Source organism: Sus scrofa, chromosome X (genome assembly GCF_054392235.1).
Source record: "Sus scrofa isolate SSC_HxYL_T2T_F1_AM1 chromosome X, Sscrofa_HxYL_maternal_Yorkshire_Landrace_v2.0, whole genome shotgun sequence".
NCBI classification, from domain to species: domain Eukaryota; kingdom Metazoa; phylum Chordata; class Mammalia; order Artiodactyla; family Suidae; genus Sus; species Sus scrofa.
Genome location: NC_139401.1, coordinates 7,045,024 through 7,059,277, shown reverse-complemented (window position 1 = coordinate 7,059,277; position 14,254 = coordinate 7,045,024). Strand labels below are relative to the sequence as shown.

The window sequence follows — 14,254 nt, the reverse complement described above, 5'->3', positions numbered from 1 at the left end:
TTACCACACAGATGCCAAACCACAGTATCTGAAAAAAGGCTCTCGGTTGGAGCAAGACTTAGGAGTTGAGGGACAGGAACTCCTCTTATATATTCTTCACCCTAGGTGGGGAAGACCCAAAGGCAGAAGCTTGCTCAGAAAGGCCATGTGGGGATGAAAGGGCAGGATGCATAAAAGTCTCAACTTTATTTTTATTTTTAGGGCTGCAGGTGCAGACTACGGAAAGTCTCAGGCTAGAGGTTGATTTGGAGCTGGAATCACCAGCCTACACCACAGCCACAGCAATGCCAGATCTGAGACATGTCTGCAAACTACACCACAGTTCATGGCAACACTGGATCCTTTAACCCACGGAGCGAGGACAGGGATCGAACCCACATCCTCGTGGATACTAGTCAGGTTCATTACCGCTAAGCCACAACTTTGGGAGCTCCAAAGTCTCAACTTTAATTGGATCCTCCTATAATTCTTTTTCCTGATTATTTGGCATTCCCTGCCTTCTCTTATTTTTCATTACTGACTTCCCCATTCAAAAAAATAATAATAAACACGAAGCAAGCAACTACAGGCATACCTCATGATATGACACTCCACAGATGCTGTGTTTTTTACAACCTGGAGGTTGGTGGCAGCTCTGCATTAAGCCAGTCTATTGGCACCATTTTCCCAGCAGCGTTTGCTCCCTTCATGTCTGTGTATTCCCTGTGTGGTAATTCTTGCAACATTGTAAACGCTCCTCCAGCAAAAAGACTGCAACTCGATGGAGGCCCAAATGAGGGTTAGCAGTTTTTAGTAGTAAAGTATTTTAATTAATGTACGTACATTGTTTTTAGACACAATGCTGTCACACACATAATAGATGACAGTGCCGCGTAAACCTAACTTTTATATGCACTGGGGAAAAAAATTGTCGTACTTGCTGAATGTGATATTGACTTTATTGTGGTGGTCTCGAACTGGAATCTGCAATATCTCCAAGGTATGCCTGTGTTCACAGAAAACGCCAGCATGGGATGACTTGGTAACTTGTGCTGGGGAATTATGTGCATTTGTTCACTCCTGTAGTTTTATATGTTCTTTAGAGTTCTCGCCACATCTGTAATACCTTTGGCCAAATTGATCATAAGTTGGAAATAGCTATGAATAATCGCGGTCTTGCATTACGTCAAGCTGTCTCACAGACAGCCTTTTAAATTCCAGGTGTACCATCCATCACCCAAAGGCTGCTAAAAAACCATTGACGGGTGTTCCCATTGCGGCTCAGCGGTAACAACTCTGACTAGTATCCATGAGGTTGCGGGTTTAATCCCTGGCCTCGCTGAGTGGGTTAAGGATCTGGGGTTGCCGTGATCTGCAGTGTAGGTAGAAGATGTGGCTCAAATCCGGAGTGGCTGTGGCTGTCGTGTAGGTTGCAGACGTGGCTCCAATCCGACATTGCTGTGGCTGTGGTCTAGGCTGGCAGCTGTAGCTCAGATTCGATCCCTGGCTTGGGAATGTCCATATACTGCAGGTGCAGTCCTAAAAAGACCAAAAAGAAAAAAGAAGAACAGAAAACATTGACTAATTCTTTCAGAACAAGATAGCCTATCTGCTGGACTTTCATTTTCACTGCCTCTTCTGTGACTTGGCGAAGTCAGATAATTACTGGTCCTTGTGAAATTAACATATGGAAGAACATGGGACTCCTAAGACCACAGGGAGGTTCCAAGGGAAACCTCATCATGGAAGAGAGATTTTCTAGCCTGGATAAGCTGCTTGTCCAGTTCACGAAAGCGCTTACACACTGTCTGGACTAATCATCAGTGGCAGTGTGGAGAAGGCATTTATAAGACAGGAGAGAGTTCCATCCTCAAAATTGAACATGAACACCTATTCTGATTTTTCAAAACCCCAAGAAAAAGATGCATGGCGCACATGTGCAAGCAAGAGAGATGGGGTGGTTGACAGTGTCAAATGCCTTGAAGAAGTCAGGTGGGGGCAGCCGGGGGCGGGGGTGAGGTGGGGGAGGCAGCCGGTGGGGACCAGAACTCACGTGAGATCACTGAGGAGTTCCTTGGGCTCTGAGAGGACATGCGCTTCATGTCATCCCCAAGGAGTATTTGGAAATGGACTATTTTTCAAAATGATTTTTATTTTTTCCATTATCACTGGTTTACAGTGTTCTGTCAATTTTCTACTGGACAGCAACATGATCCCGTCACACATACATAGATACATTCTTTTTCTCACATGATCACCCTCCATCACAAGTGACTAGATATGCTTCCCAGGGCTGTACAGCAGGATCGCATGGCTTATCCATTCCAAAGGTGATACTTTGCATCTAGGAAATGGAGTATTTTAAAAGACGGCTGGCCAGCTCTTCACTAAGAAAGTGGAGGTCACTGTGAGTCAGGGTGAGTTTCTTATGAACAGGTCATGTCAGAGCACACTGGCTTCCCTGGACTAGTAAAGAGGAGAAATGCAGTCCTTTTGAAGGACAGGATCTCCAGTTGTGCAGAATTTTGATGTTTCCCGTCCTAGCTTTGAGGAATGAGTGGTGCTAAAATTAAGGTCAATTTAACGCTATTGACTTTGATGCTTAGGGGATGGAGGTCCACCTGGAGGGGAGTTTCTCTTGGTCCCTTTCCTGCTTGCTGGTTGGTCCTCTCCTGTTGACCATTTTCATCTGTGAGAGTTGGACAAGGAAAAGGATAGCCTGCTGATCACGGTTGCAGAGTAAGGGAATGAGGAGCTAATCCATGGACTAAGCAAACTGAGACCCCAAGAAACTAGGAATTGAAGAAAGGAATCAAGATCCAGGAGTTCCTGTTGTGGCTCAGCTGTCACGACCCTGGCTGCTAGCCACTAGGACTCCAGTTCAATCCCTGGTCTTGCTTAAGGATCGAGTGTTGCCGTGAGCTGTGGTGTAGGTCGCAGACGTGGCTCATATCTGGTGTTGCTGTGGCTGTGGTGTAGGCTGGCAACTGCAGCTCTGATTCAACCCCTAGCCTGGGAACTTCCATATGCAGCAAGTGCAGGCCTAAAAAGACAAAAGAAAGAAAGAGAGAGGCAAAAATATAGGAAAAGAGAGAGAGAGAGAGAGAGAGAGAGAGAGAGAGAGAGAAAGAAAAGAAAGAAGGAAGGAAGGAAGGAAGGAAAGAAAGAAAGAAAGAAAGAAAGAAAGAAAGAAAGAAAGAAAAAAGAAAGAAGGAAGGAAGGAAAGAAAGAAAGAAAGGAAGGAAGGAAGGAAGGATGGAAGGAAGAAAGAAAGGGAAAGAAAGACAGAAAGAAATATGCAGAGGAGTCTTGCTGGCTTGGATCAATGGAATGAATTTAACAAGGTGCAGGTGGATAGCTGCCAAGTCTCTTTATTGGTCAAATACACCAGCCACTCAAGTACCAACTTGGGGGGGAACAGGGTGGATCAACAGTAAAAATAGAAATAACCAGACGTTTTAATTGAGTACCAGAGCAGTATGAATCTTCAGAGTCATCAGTCTCACCAAAGGCAAAGAAACAAACAGAAGTGCACAGAAAGCCTCACATAACCTCACACCACTACACTATAAACAAACGTTGATGTTGAACATGACGGAGATGGAAGGAACATCACTTTGGACCTCATCTGGAGTGATCGCATTCGTCACAAATATAGAGAGCATGGGGACAACCTAAAACACCCTTTCGTGTTTATAGATCCACGTTCTCAATGAAGGAAGACATCGGACGACCCATGTAACTTTTGGTTTGGGTAAAAAAAATCAGTTCACGGAGTGTGCGTGGCATTAGAAACTCCTGAGCAAGTCGCATCTGCAGAGATGCGGGAGCTTTGTCCTGAGCACCTGGGTGTTCAGAGAAATACAATGATGGTGATGAGGAACCAAAAAACAGAGGGACAGATAAGTGGCAGAAGCAGAAAGGAAGGCGAGTTGCTAGAAACTAGGGAGATGGGAGGGAAACGAGCATGAAACACACAGCAGGCGAGAGAGAGGGATACACCCATCCTTGAACCTTTCTCTTTTTAAGTTCTTTTTATTAAAGTAGAGTTGATTTACAATGTTCTGTCAATTTCTACTGCACAGCAAAGTGACCCAGTATCCATTCCCTTTCTCATATTCTCTTCCATCATGTTCTATCCCAAGAGACTGGATAGAGTTCCCTGTGCTGGACAGCAGGACCTCATGGCTTGTCCATTCTCAGTGTCATAGTTTACATCTACAAATCCCAACCTCCCTGTCCATCCCACTCCCTCCGCCCTCCCCCTTGGCAACCACAACTCCATTCTCTGTCTGTGAGTCTGTTCCTCTTCTGTAGATAGGGTCATTTGTGCCTTATGTTAGATTCCACATAGAAGTGATATCATATGGTATTTCTCTTTCTCTTTATGACTTACTTCTCTTAGTATGAGAATCTCTAGTTGCATCCGTGTTGCTGCAAATGGCGTGGTGTCATTCTTTTTTATGGCTGAGTAGTATTCCGTTGTGTATATGTACCACATCTTCTTAATCCCTTCATCTCTCCATGGATAGTTAGGTTTTCAACTTTTCTGAATGAGTCATATTCCTGGGTGACTTTTCTCTATTTCTGTGTGGAGACTGCTGAGTCCAGCTAGTGATGACATTCAGGTTATAGCCACAGGCCTTGCTCACGAAGAGAAGCTTGATCACCGCATCGTGTACTTTCCTTCAGGGGCATTTAACACAACAGAAACTTTGTGAGCACTCATCTCTCCCCTTCTGCGTGCTAAGTCCACAGGGACAAGCATTTTGTTCATCTGTTTTGTCACTTATTCTTAATGCCTGGTGAACAGCTGTAAGATGCATATGCTACACTCTTTCAACATACTTGAATTAATTTTTGAACATTTTGCAGCAATTTAGTTACTTCTCTACATAATGGAAATTAATTTTTTTGGCCACACCCCACAGCATGCAGAAGTTCCAGGGTCAGGGATCAAGCCCATGGCACAGCGATAGCCAGAGGCACAGCATGGACCATGCCATTACCTGCTGGGCCACCAGGGAACTCGAACAGAGGGCAAATTTTAAAAGCAGAAAATGCCATGAAAATCATACCTTTCACGTGAGTAAAAGTACTTTGCAGCCTGCAAAGAAAGAAAATACATATCTCAGTATAATAGATGGAATAGTTATGAAAATTGAGTATTTCGTTTGTAGAGCAGAGTATCAATAAGTCTTACCAGGCTGGTAGCGTGTAAGTCACCGTCTCTCCCCATAATGCATTATGCTAGAAACCAGAAAAGCGATAAACTGGAAACCTCCACATGGAACGTTTAGAGCATGCATTTAAAAAATGTGGACGCCTAAAAGAAGGCATAATGGAAACCGAAAATATAGATAAACAGCAGTAACACCATATACTTTTAAAATGGGGATATGATAAGCAGAAGAAGATTTAAAGCCTTAGATATTCATAATAACAGAGAAGTAGGGTGGAAATTTATGCCTTGAGCATCTAGCATGAGGAGTTAGGGAAAGAACAACTGGTTAAACTTCTCTGGATCACAAACAAGAAGTTAGTAAAACTGGAAAACATCTGACAAGATGGGAGGGGGCGAGAGAAGGGAAGAGAAAGAGGTGGGCAGGGGACAAATAACTATAAACTACTTTTTTTAAAGTATAGACACTGCAAGATCAAGATAAGATAATGACAGCATTGTCAGCTTTCCACTGACAAATTGATGTCCAAAACTCTGGAAAAATGTAACGGACCCAAGAAGATATCAACACTAAAAGTTGCGTTGGGGAGGTCCTGTCGTGGCTCAGTGGTAACAAACCCAACTAGTATCCATGAGGACATGGATTCAAACGCTGGCCTCGTGCAGTGGGTTAAGGATCTGGCATTGCCCTGAGCTGCGGTATAGGTTGCAGACATGGCTCAGATCTGGTGTGGCTGTGGCTGTGGTGTAGGCTAGCAGTTACCGCTCTGATTCGACCTCTAGCCTGGCCGCTTCTATATGCCGAGGATGCAGCCGTAAACAGACCAAATAAATAAATAAATAAATAAAAATTTGAGTCAGTAGTTAAAAAAAAAAATCTTTCCACAAAGATGTGCTGATGAGTTTATATGTTAATTCTAACAATCAACAAGTAATTTCAAACCAACACAACTCTTCCAGAGAACAGAAAAATAAGAAACTCACCACATTTTTTGAGACTACCTAACTTAATAACTAAATTCCCCAAGGAGAATAAATATAGGGACAAAAATCCTAAATAAGAGGTTAAGAAAACAGCTTAGCAGTGTTTAAAGAATAATTATCATGGAAATATTAGGTTTATCCTATAAATACAAACCTAGATTAAAGAGATCAGCCCATTAATTACCAGGGAAAAGTTACATGATCATTTTACTAAATTAAGAAAACCATTTGATAAAGTCAATATCTATTTCTGACTTAAAAAAAGAAAAGATCCTTAGCCATTAGGGATAGAAAATAACTTTCCTAGGTAGGGAAATAATACCTGTCGAAAAAACCGCGTTGAAACATCGTATTTTTAAAATGTTTTCATTGAAGTATAGTTGATTGACTATGTCGTGTCCATTTCTGCTGTACAGCAAAGGGACTGTCGTCCATATAGATCCATTCCCGTTCTCATGGAATCTTCCATCCTGGTCTCTTCCAAGAGACTGGATTGAGTTCCCTGTGCTGCACAGCAGGACCCCCTGGCTGATCCATTCTCAATGTCCTCGTTTGCATGTACGAACCCCAAAGGCCCCATCCATCCCACTCCCTCCTGCTCCCCCTTGGCAACCACAAGTCCCTTCTCTGTATGAAGCATCCTATTTAATGGTGAAAAGGTGAAAAGTATTCCTTTTGAAGGTCAGGAGGAAGAAGACTTTTTATTACCATCTCCGTTTAGCTTTGTATTAGCAGTCCTAACGGCCAGCTCGATCATATAAGGAAAAAAGTAAAACGAAACATAAGAAGATGACAAAGGAGTTGTTATCTCTCAGAGCGTATTCCCTGTCTACCTTGAAAACCTCAAAGACTATTTGGATAAATGGATACACTTCATGCACTTTCATCAAGGGTGTTGGATACAACGTACATATTCACCAGCATTTGTGTAGCTCTATGCCGGCAATAATTAGAACCTAGACTTTGAGAAAACATCTTTCACAGAAGTCCCCAAAATGTCACGCATGAGTAATGAATAGAAAAAAAAAAAACCCAGTGATAAGACTCTATGAGGAAATCTTAAAATTATATTGAAAAACCATAAGGGAAACATTAACAAGGAGTTATAACAGTGTCATAGCAGCGTTAACAATGTGACTTTCACCCAGAACTCACAGGTGAGGACCAGCCCAAACAGTCAGGAGCCCACCTCTCCTTAGTCCTGGACTGTCACTCGTTGCTGGTTTTCAGCAAGGACCGAGCATGAATTCCCAAAACCGACCTCAGGTCGCGTGGGTGTCACTCATCTGGAGGTGCTCCCCTCTGGCTCTGAGAAGGGCAGGGAAGCACAGACCCACTGCTCTGTTCCGTCTTGCCGTAACATGGTTCTAAGAACGTGTGCACATGTACCCACAGACGTGCGTGCCGGATCACAGCGGTAAAACCAAACTTTTTACACCAAAGGATATCTCGCGCATGAGGGATTCAGTGCCCTCCCTTTTCATTCATATGTATTTCCCCCTTTGGATTCCACTCCTTCAATATGCCATTTGTGCCTCTGAAGCAATGCCCATGACAATACGATGCCACGGTCTTTATTTCCAAAGTGGTAACAGCTCGTTTATCACTTTGATTTTTATCTACAAGGATTTTGTGGAACACACTCACTCATGATCTCAAACTCTCTAATTAGCAATTTCACTCTGTTCCCTTCATCAATATGTCTGGGAAAGTCTGAATCATGAAGATATTTTTGTCAGTGTATCTAGGTCAGGACGGGGGAGCGTAGTGACCAAATGTGATTGAATCGCTAAAGAAAATTTAAAAAGGCACTTTCTCAAGATCCTGCATGTATCTACTCTGAAATATTTTAATCACAGTATATTGATTTGTATGGGCAAATGGCTGCTAATTGAGCTGCAAGAAGACATACTTTGGAAGATAACAGTGTTATCGAATATAACACCAACTATTGCATTATATTTTATATGTTACAACATTATGTTATAATATTTTCTAACAGTCATGATATTGGGAGTTCCCACCATGGCTCAGCAGAACCAAATCTGACTAGCATCCATGAGGACACAAATTTGATTCCTGGCCTCACTCAGTGGGTTAAGGATCCAGCATTGCCATGAGCTGCGGTGTAGGTTGCATACACGGCTCGGATCTGACATTGCTGTGTCTGTGATGTAGGCAAGCAGCTACAGCTCCAATTCGACCCTTAGCCTGGGAACCTCCATATGCTGTGGGTATGGCCCTAAAAAGACCAAAACCAAAACCAAAAACCACAACATCTAACACTGAGTGAGAAGCAACTCTCAGCCATGAATCTTGAGTCTTTATTTCTTGTCTAGAGATATTTATCCTGTGCCTGTTGCTTGATATGTGATCATGGCAGTATCTTCTTTGATCTGCTCCAGATCTCTTACAAGCAGTCCTATTTGATAGTTGTTTTAAGGTATAAGCCTGCACATCTAAAGTTCAGAGGTTATGAGCTTAGCCAAGGGCTTGGGAATGGACTGAATGCAGGCCATGTTATCAAGAGACAGGAAACCCAGGTTGTAGAATGTAGTTCACATTTTTGGCCATACTGAAAGTCTTACCTTTTTTATTTTTGTCTTTTTGCCTTTTCTTGAGCTGCTCCCGTGGCATATGGAGGTTCCCAGGCTGGGGGTCTAATCGGAGCTGTAGCCACCGGCTGATGCCAGAGCCATAGCAACATGGGATCCGAGCTGCGTCTGTGACCCACACAACAGCTCACAGCAACGCCGGATCCTTAACCCACTGAGCAAGGCCAGGAATCGAACCCGCAACCTCATGGTTCCTAGTTGGATTCATTAACCACTGTGCCATGACAGAAACTCCAAAAGTCTTACCTTTTTGCTGTTGGTGGTTTCATAATACTGTCATGACTGGCCATCTGTGAAGTATAATCTGTAAAAATAACCCTTGGCTAAGATGGCCCAGAATTGATTCTTGAAAGTTTTTTTTTTTCCCATTTTGGTTTTGGCTTCTTTGCTGTTGTTTTTAGTCTGGCAGAATTACTGGCATTTGGTCTTTTCTTACATAATCTGCCTTTGAGTAGGCATCATCACCAACAATTGACCTAAATTGAGCCTGTTCCTGCTGCTTTCTCATTCCTTAGTGGTGAATTCAATCTGGTCAGTGATACGAATTTATTAAAAACAAATTAAAACTGAAATTAAACTTCAGGCTACTTTATCCCAATGATTTTAATCACACAGAGCAAAACAGATACACTTTTTTTTTTTTCTTTTGCTTTTTAGGGCCACATGTTTGGCATGTGGCAATTCCCAGGCTAGGGGTCTAATTGGAGCTACAGCAGCTGGCCTATGTCACAGACACAACAACGCAGGATCAGCGCCTACACCACAGCTCATGGCAACACTGGATCCTTAACCCACGGAGTGCGGCCAGGGATCGAACCCACATCCTCATGGATCATAGTCGGGTTCATTACCCCTGAGCCCCAGTGAGAACTCCTGAGGTTTCCATGGTTGATTCTAGTTTGTTTCCCCTTTTTTTTTTTTTAGGAAGAACTTGACTCAGTGTTACCCACTGAAGATGGAATTCAGCTTGAAGAGCCTCCTGGGCTTCATCAGAGAGATCATTGAAAAACCAGAGGGCTTCTAGGCGGTAGCATTTCCTGATATATGCAGTGCACCCTGCAGAACTGGACTTGAAAGGCAAAGAAGGCAGACAGGTGTCTCTGTCACTGGAATGTTCTTGAACCCACATCCATGGGAGTTTTCCCTAATGCTGTCCATGCTTTGAAGTAGTGTTTAATTGCCCCCTACTCTGTGAGGAGGCATCGGGGAAGTACCGTTTCATGGTAGCCTGGGACCCAGCTGCACGCTCCAGGGTCCAGGCCAGTCCAGGAGGTCCCCAGGCCTTGGAACCCTGGAGTTTCCCAGAACTTCTTGGCTGTCTTCCTGCTGAATCCACAGTCCCCTTCTTGCAGAACGACAGAGCACAGGTTCAGATTCTCCGTAGGGACCCTGTGCCTTTCCCACTGGGCTGACTCGCTTCGCCATGGTGGAGCTTTATAAGACCTGGCAAGATAAGGGCTCCCGCAGTCTAGCCTCAGCTGGCAGAGAGCCTCCCAGCTCTTGGTTCTGCAAGTTACTGACCTGGGAGCCCCATCACGGGGACTCCAAGCAGATGTCCTAGCTTGGGTGCTGCTGAGAGCTTGTAAACAGGTGTACCTGCCTTGCTGGAATGACCCAGGCATTTGAAGTCACCGACTCAGACCACAACGGAAGAGAAGAATAATTTATCTCACGAGCGCAGTAAATGCAGTCCGATGTCTTGAACGTAAGCCATCGATCATTCTTTAAAGTAGAGGAGATGTGTGTCAGCAGAGAAACGGTCTCTCTTATGAGGCACAAATTCCACGAATGTGTGTACTATTGATTCTCCGTCAAAGACGCCACGTTCCTATCTGCGGGACGTCGATGTGTCCAGCCAAGCCCTCGCCTCTGAGATAATTGCACGTGACACTTGGGCATCTACATCCTGAAGCCTTGGCGCCCAAGTTTCTACTCCCCCTAAGGTGAGGAGGGCAGCCTGCAGCCCCCACAATGAGACCCGCTTCTTTCTGCCCGTTCATGGAGTGACTCGGAGGCCAGAGAGCTGATTTGCCGAAGGACCACTTGGTAGAGAGGTAAGAACCATCCCCGCCCCCCCACCTCTGCTGTTTGTTTAAATGTAAGTTTAACTGCGGCCAGTACAGAAAAGCATCTGGGAAGATTTCTTTCGCACAGCACATTTCTGTTGCCTAGGATATGCATCCTTCAGGTCTGTGTGAGGAGTGATCCGAATTCACAAGCAGGAATGCCCTGTTTTGCATGGGTCCACACTGGGGAATGTTTGAAATGCCTCTTGAGTTGCTAACGATTTGGTTTGTATTCCACACTGACACAATCGGAGGGGAGAGTTTCCACCTTGATTTGTGGGCTCCTAGAAGGGTCAGTACACGACAAGCTTTGATTCTCATGCCAGAAGTACCAGGAGGGGTTGAAATGTCCAGATAAGCAGTAGCAGCACCACCCCGTGCTGCCGTGTTGTTCTTGGAGTGGAACCTGCGTTCAGATTTCTCTGAGGAAGTAGCTGAGACACAGCATGTCCAGAATTGTACTGGAAGCTGCTGTCTCAAGCTCCAAACGCTCTGGCCATGGGGGTCTTTGTAAACACACCACTGAGTGGCCCAGTGAACTTGGTCCACCATCTTGGTGCTGTGACCTTGACCCTAGGGCTCCAAAGTGGGAGCTGAGTCTGGAAGTGTCTGTGACATCCATGGACCCCACCCATCATGCAAATCTTTCTCTCTTGTCCTCCAGTGTAACTTTATGGATGAGCAGCTTGGCTTGATAAGTTAGCACATTGCAATTAGACCCTGAAATTCTGAGTTTGGAGCCACTGGGAGAGCAATGGGTGTTCCCTTCTTTGAAAAGATGAATAGGGAGTTCCCTGGTGGCTCAGTGGGCTAAGGATCTGGCATTGCCACTACAGCAGCATGGGTTCCATCCCTGACGTGAGAACTTCCTCATGCCCTGAGCAAAGAGAAAAGAAAAAAGAAAGAGAAAAGATGCGAGTTCCCACTGTGGCTCAGCAGTAATGAACTCGACTAGTCTCCATGGAGATACAGGTTTGATCCCTGGCCTTGCTCAGTGGCTTAAGGATGCGGTATTGCCGTGAGCGGTGGTGTAGTTCACAGATACGGCTCAGAGCTGCAGACGTGGCTCAGATCCTGCATTGCTGTGGCTGTGGTGTAGGCTGGCAGATGTAGCTCCAGTTCTACCCCTGGCCTGGGAAGTTCCATATGCCTCAGGTGCGGCCCTAAGAAAAAGAAAAGATGGATAGTTATTCTCAGGGGAAGCTTCATTTTAGAATAATGAATACAAAGAGGCCTAGCACATAGAAGCAGCGCAGTCCATCCTGGACACTGTTCCCCCCCCGCCTTGGTATGTCCTTTGCTCTCTGAGTTGTGCCCAAACCCTGGCCAGTCCATCTACCATTCACGGCCCACTCCCCTACCCATAGGGAGCCCCCAAATTAACTTTTTTTTTCAGCCAAGAAAGAAATGTTTATTTGAAGAGGCCCTATGCAGGTCCCTTCTTGCATCCTGCTGTTTAAACAACACAAAGTAAGTATTGTATCAGCTTTTAGCTTTAAATAACAGCATCCCTTCCAACACCTGGTTTTTACAAAACGGCTAGATGGCTGATGAGTGGTGACTCATGGCTGAGCTAATTCAAAATCTGTTGTCTAGCACTTCGGGTATTTAGTAGAAGGCTTATCAAACGTTCTGTTCTTCCTCCATTCAGATTTGCTTAACCAGGTGAAGTAGTCTGTGCTTGGAAAGTATGGTTACACCGTCAGCGGGACCAGAGGCCGTAGACTGAGTCCCTCAGTTGTAATTAGGGTTCGACAGGCTAGTTAGCTTCTGCCAAGGAGCCTCTTCCAGAGAGCAGGCGAGATGGGCCTTTATTCCTAGAACGGGGATCCCATGGGGATGTGCCTTCGGACACCTCTGGTCGCTCACTAGGATAGAGTCGGCCTTGACACAGCCGCCAGGAGACACTGACCCCCATGGCGTTGGGGGAGGCCTCCCTGCCTCCTAGGACAGTGAGAGGCAGTGCCTGTGCCCACTTCAGGAGCAGGTGCCTTCAGGGCATTTATGGGAGCAACAGGGCTTGCAGTCTGGTCTCTCAGCCCTGTGTGGTTTGGAGGCTTCCTCACCCTCTGTGCTCACGGGGACTCCCCGGCCTCCTTTCATAGATGCTCTAGGGCCCAGGCCATATGGGTTTAAACCCCGCTGTAGGTTTAGGAAGGGCAGTCCCTGCAAAGGACAGTGTTCGTGGGAGCAGCTGGTCTCCCTCAGTCCTGGATGTGAGTCAGCAGCGTTGGCCAGCCCTGGGAGACATGGGTGAGGGCTTCTGATGATGAAACATTGTCTGTGGCACATCATCATGGAGGAGAGGAAGTATGGTCCCTCTCCTGACCCCTAAGTGTGGTCACGTTACCCCAGCACCTTAGACATGAAACCAGCCAGCCCTGGCCTTCAGGGTGATGGATGAAACCCAACCTCCCTCCACAGCAGATGGGCTGGCTCCCCAGTGGTCTGAGGACCCCAGACTCTAAGCTGTGGTTGGATTCTGACTCACACCTGCCTCCCCAGATGAGAGCCATGTCGCCAGTCTAGAGCTCCTTGGTCCACGTCCTCCCCAAATGTCAGAGCCGTGTCACCACTCCAGAGCTCCGTGGTCCACTGTCGCCCCAGATGACAGACCCGTGTCACTAGTCCGGAGCTCTGTGGTCTCCTGCCTCCCCAGATAATAGAGGCATGTCACCAGTCTAGAGCTCCTCGGTCTGTGTCCTCCCCAGATGACAGACCTATGTCACCAGTCCAGAACTCCATGGTCCAGACAAGGGGGAGGTGCACTGCCTTCCCATGTGGAGGGGTCTTCAAGATTAAATTTTCCTTCACGCTTTGCCGCCAGCCAGACCACACCCAGGCACATGAAGCTTGTGCTTCCAACATCAGTCACCTCTCTCTCTTTCTTTCTGTTCTTTTCCTTGAAAACAAACAAACAAACAGATTTCAGGCTGGATTCTTGAACCAAGGCTTACCTTCTCATTTTGGAGATAAGGAGGTCCTAGCTTCTCGTGGGGGATAGACTTCTAAGGCAGCCCCCATGGCCCCCTGCCTCCGTGTAGCCATGACCTTGAGAATCTGAAGGTGGGCTGGACAGAACTAGGCCCAAAGGGTGGATGTCCTGTCTGTGACAAGCTTTTAAAAGGCCCTGACTTCTGTCTTGCTAGCGGACTCTCCACTGCCCTCTGAGCGTGCATACCTGGACAAAGTAGGCTGCCACGGTGGGGAGGCCCACCCAGGGAGAAGCTGAGGGCAGCCTCAGGCCCAAAGACAGTGAGTAAAGGAGGCCCAGGCCCACAGAAACTGTGAGATAATGAATGTACATTGTTTTAAGCTGTTACGGTTGGGGACAGTTTGTTACACAGCAGTAGGTAACTCATACACTGTGTCACCTGCTAGATGGGTAACCCAGGGGCACTGGCTTTCTCTCCCCAGGTCTTGGTTTT

At 46.0% G+C, this 14,254-nt stretch overlaps 1 protein-coding gene across 49 annotated transcripts in view; it reads left to right on the top strand.

The window, feature by feature from the left end:
• LOC100521877 (pseudouridine-5'-phosphatase) overlaps window positions 1–14,254 on the top strand; it is a 631,841-nt gene that overhangs the window by 134,000 nt on the left and 483,587 nt on the right. For all 49 annotated transcript variants that reach the window (XR_014835030.1, XR_014835028.1, XR_014834991.1 and 46 more), the window contains exon 4: window positions 9,685–10,814. The gene's annotated coding sequence lies outside the window, so the exon portion shown is untranslated. The remainder of the gene's footprint in view (window positions 1–9,684; window positions 10,815–14,254) is intronic.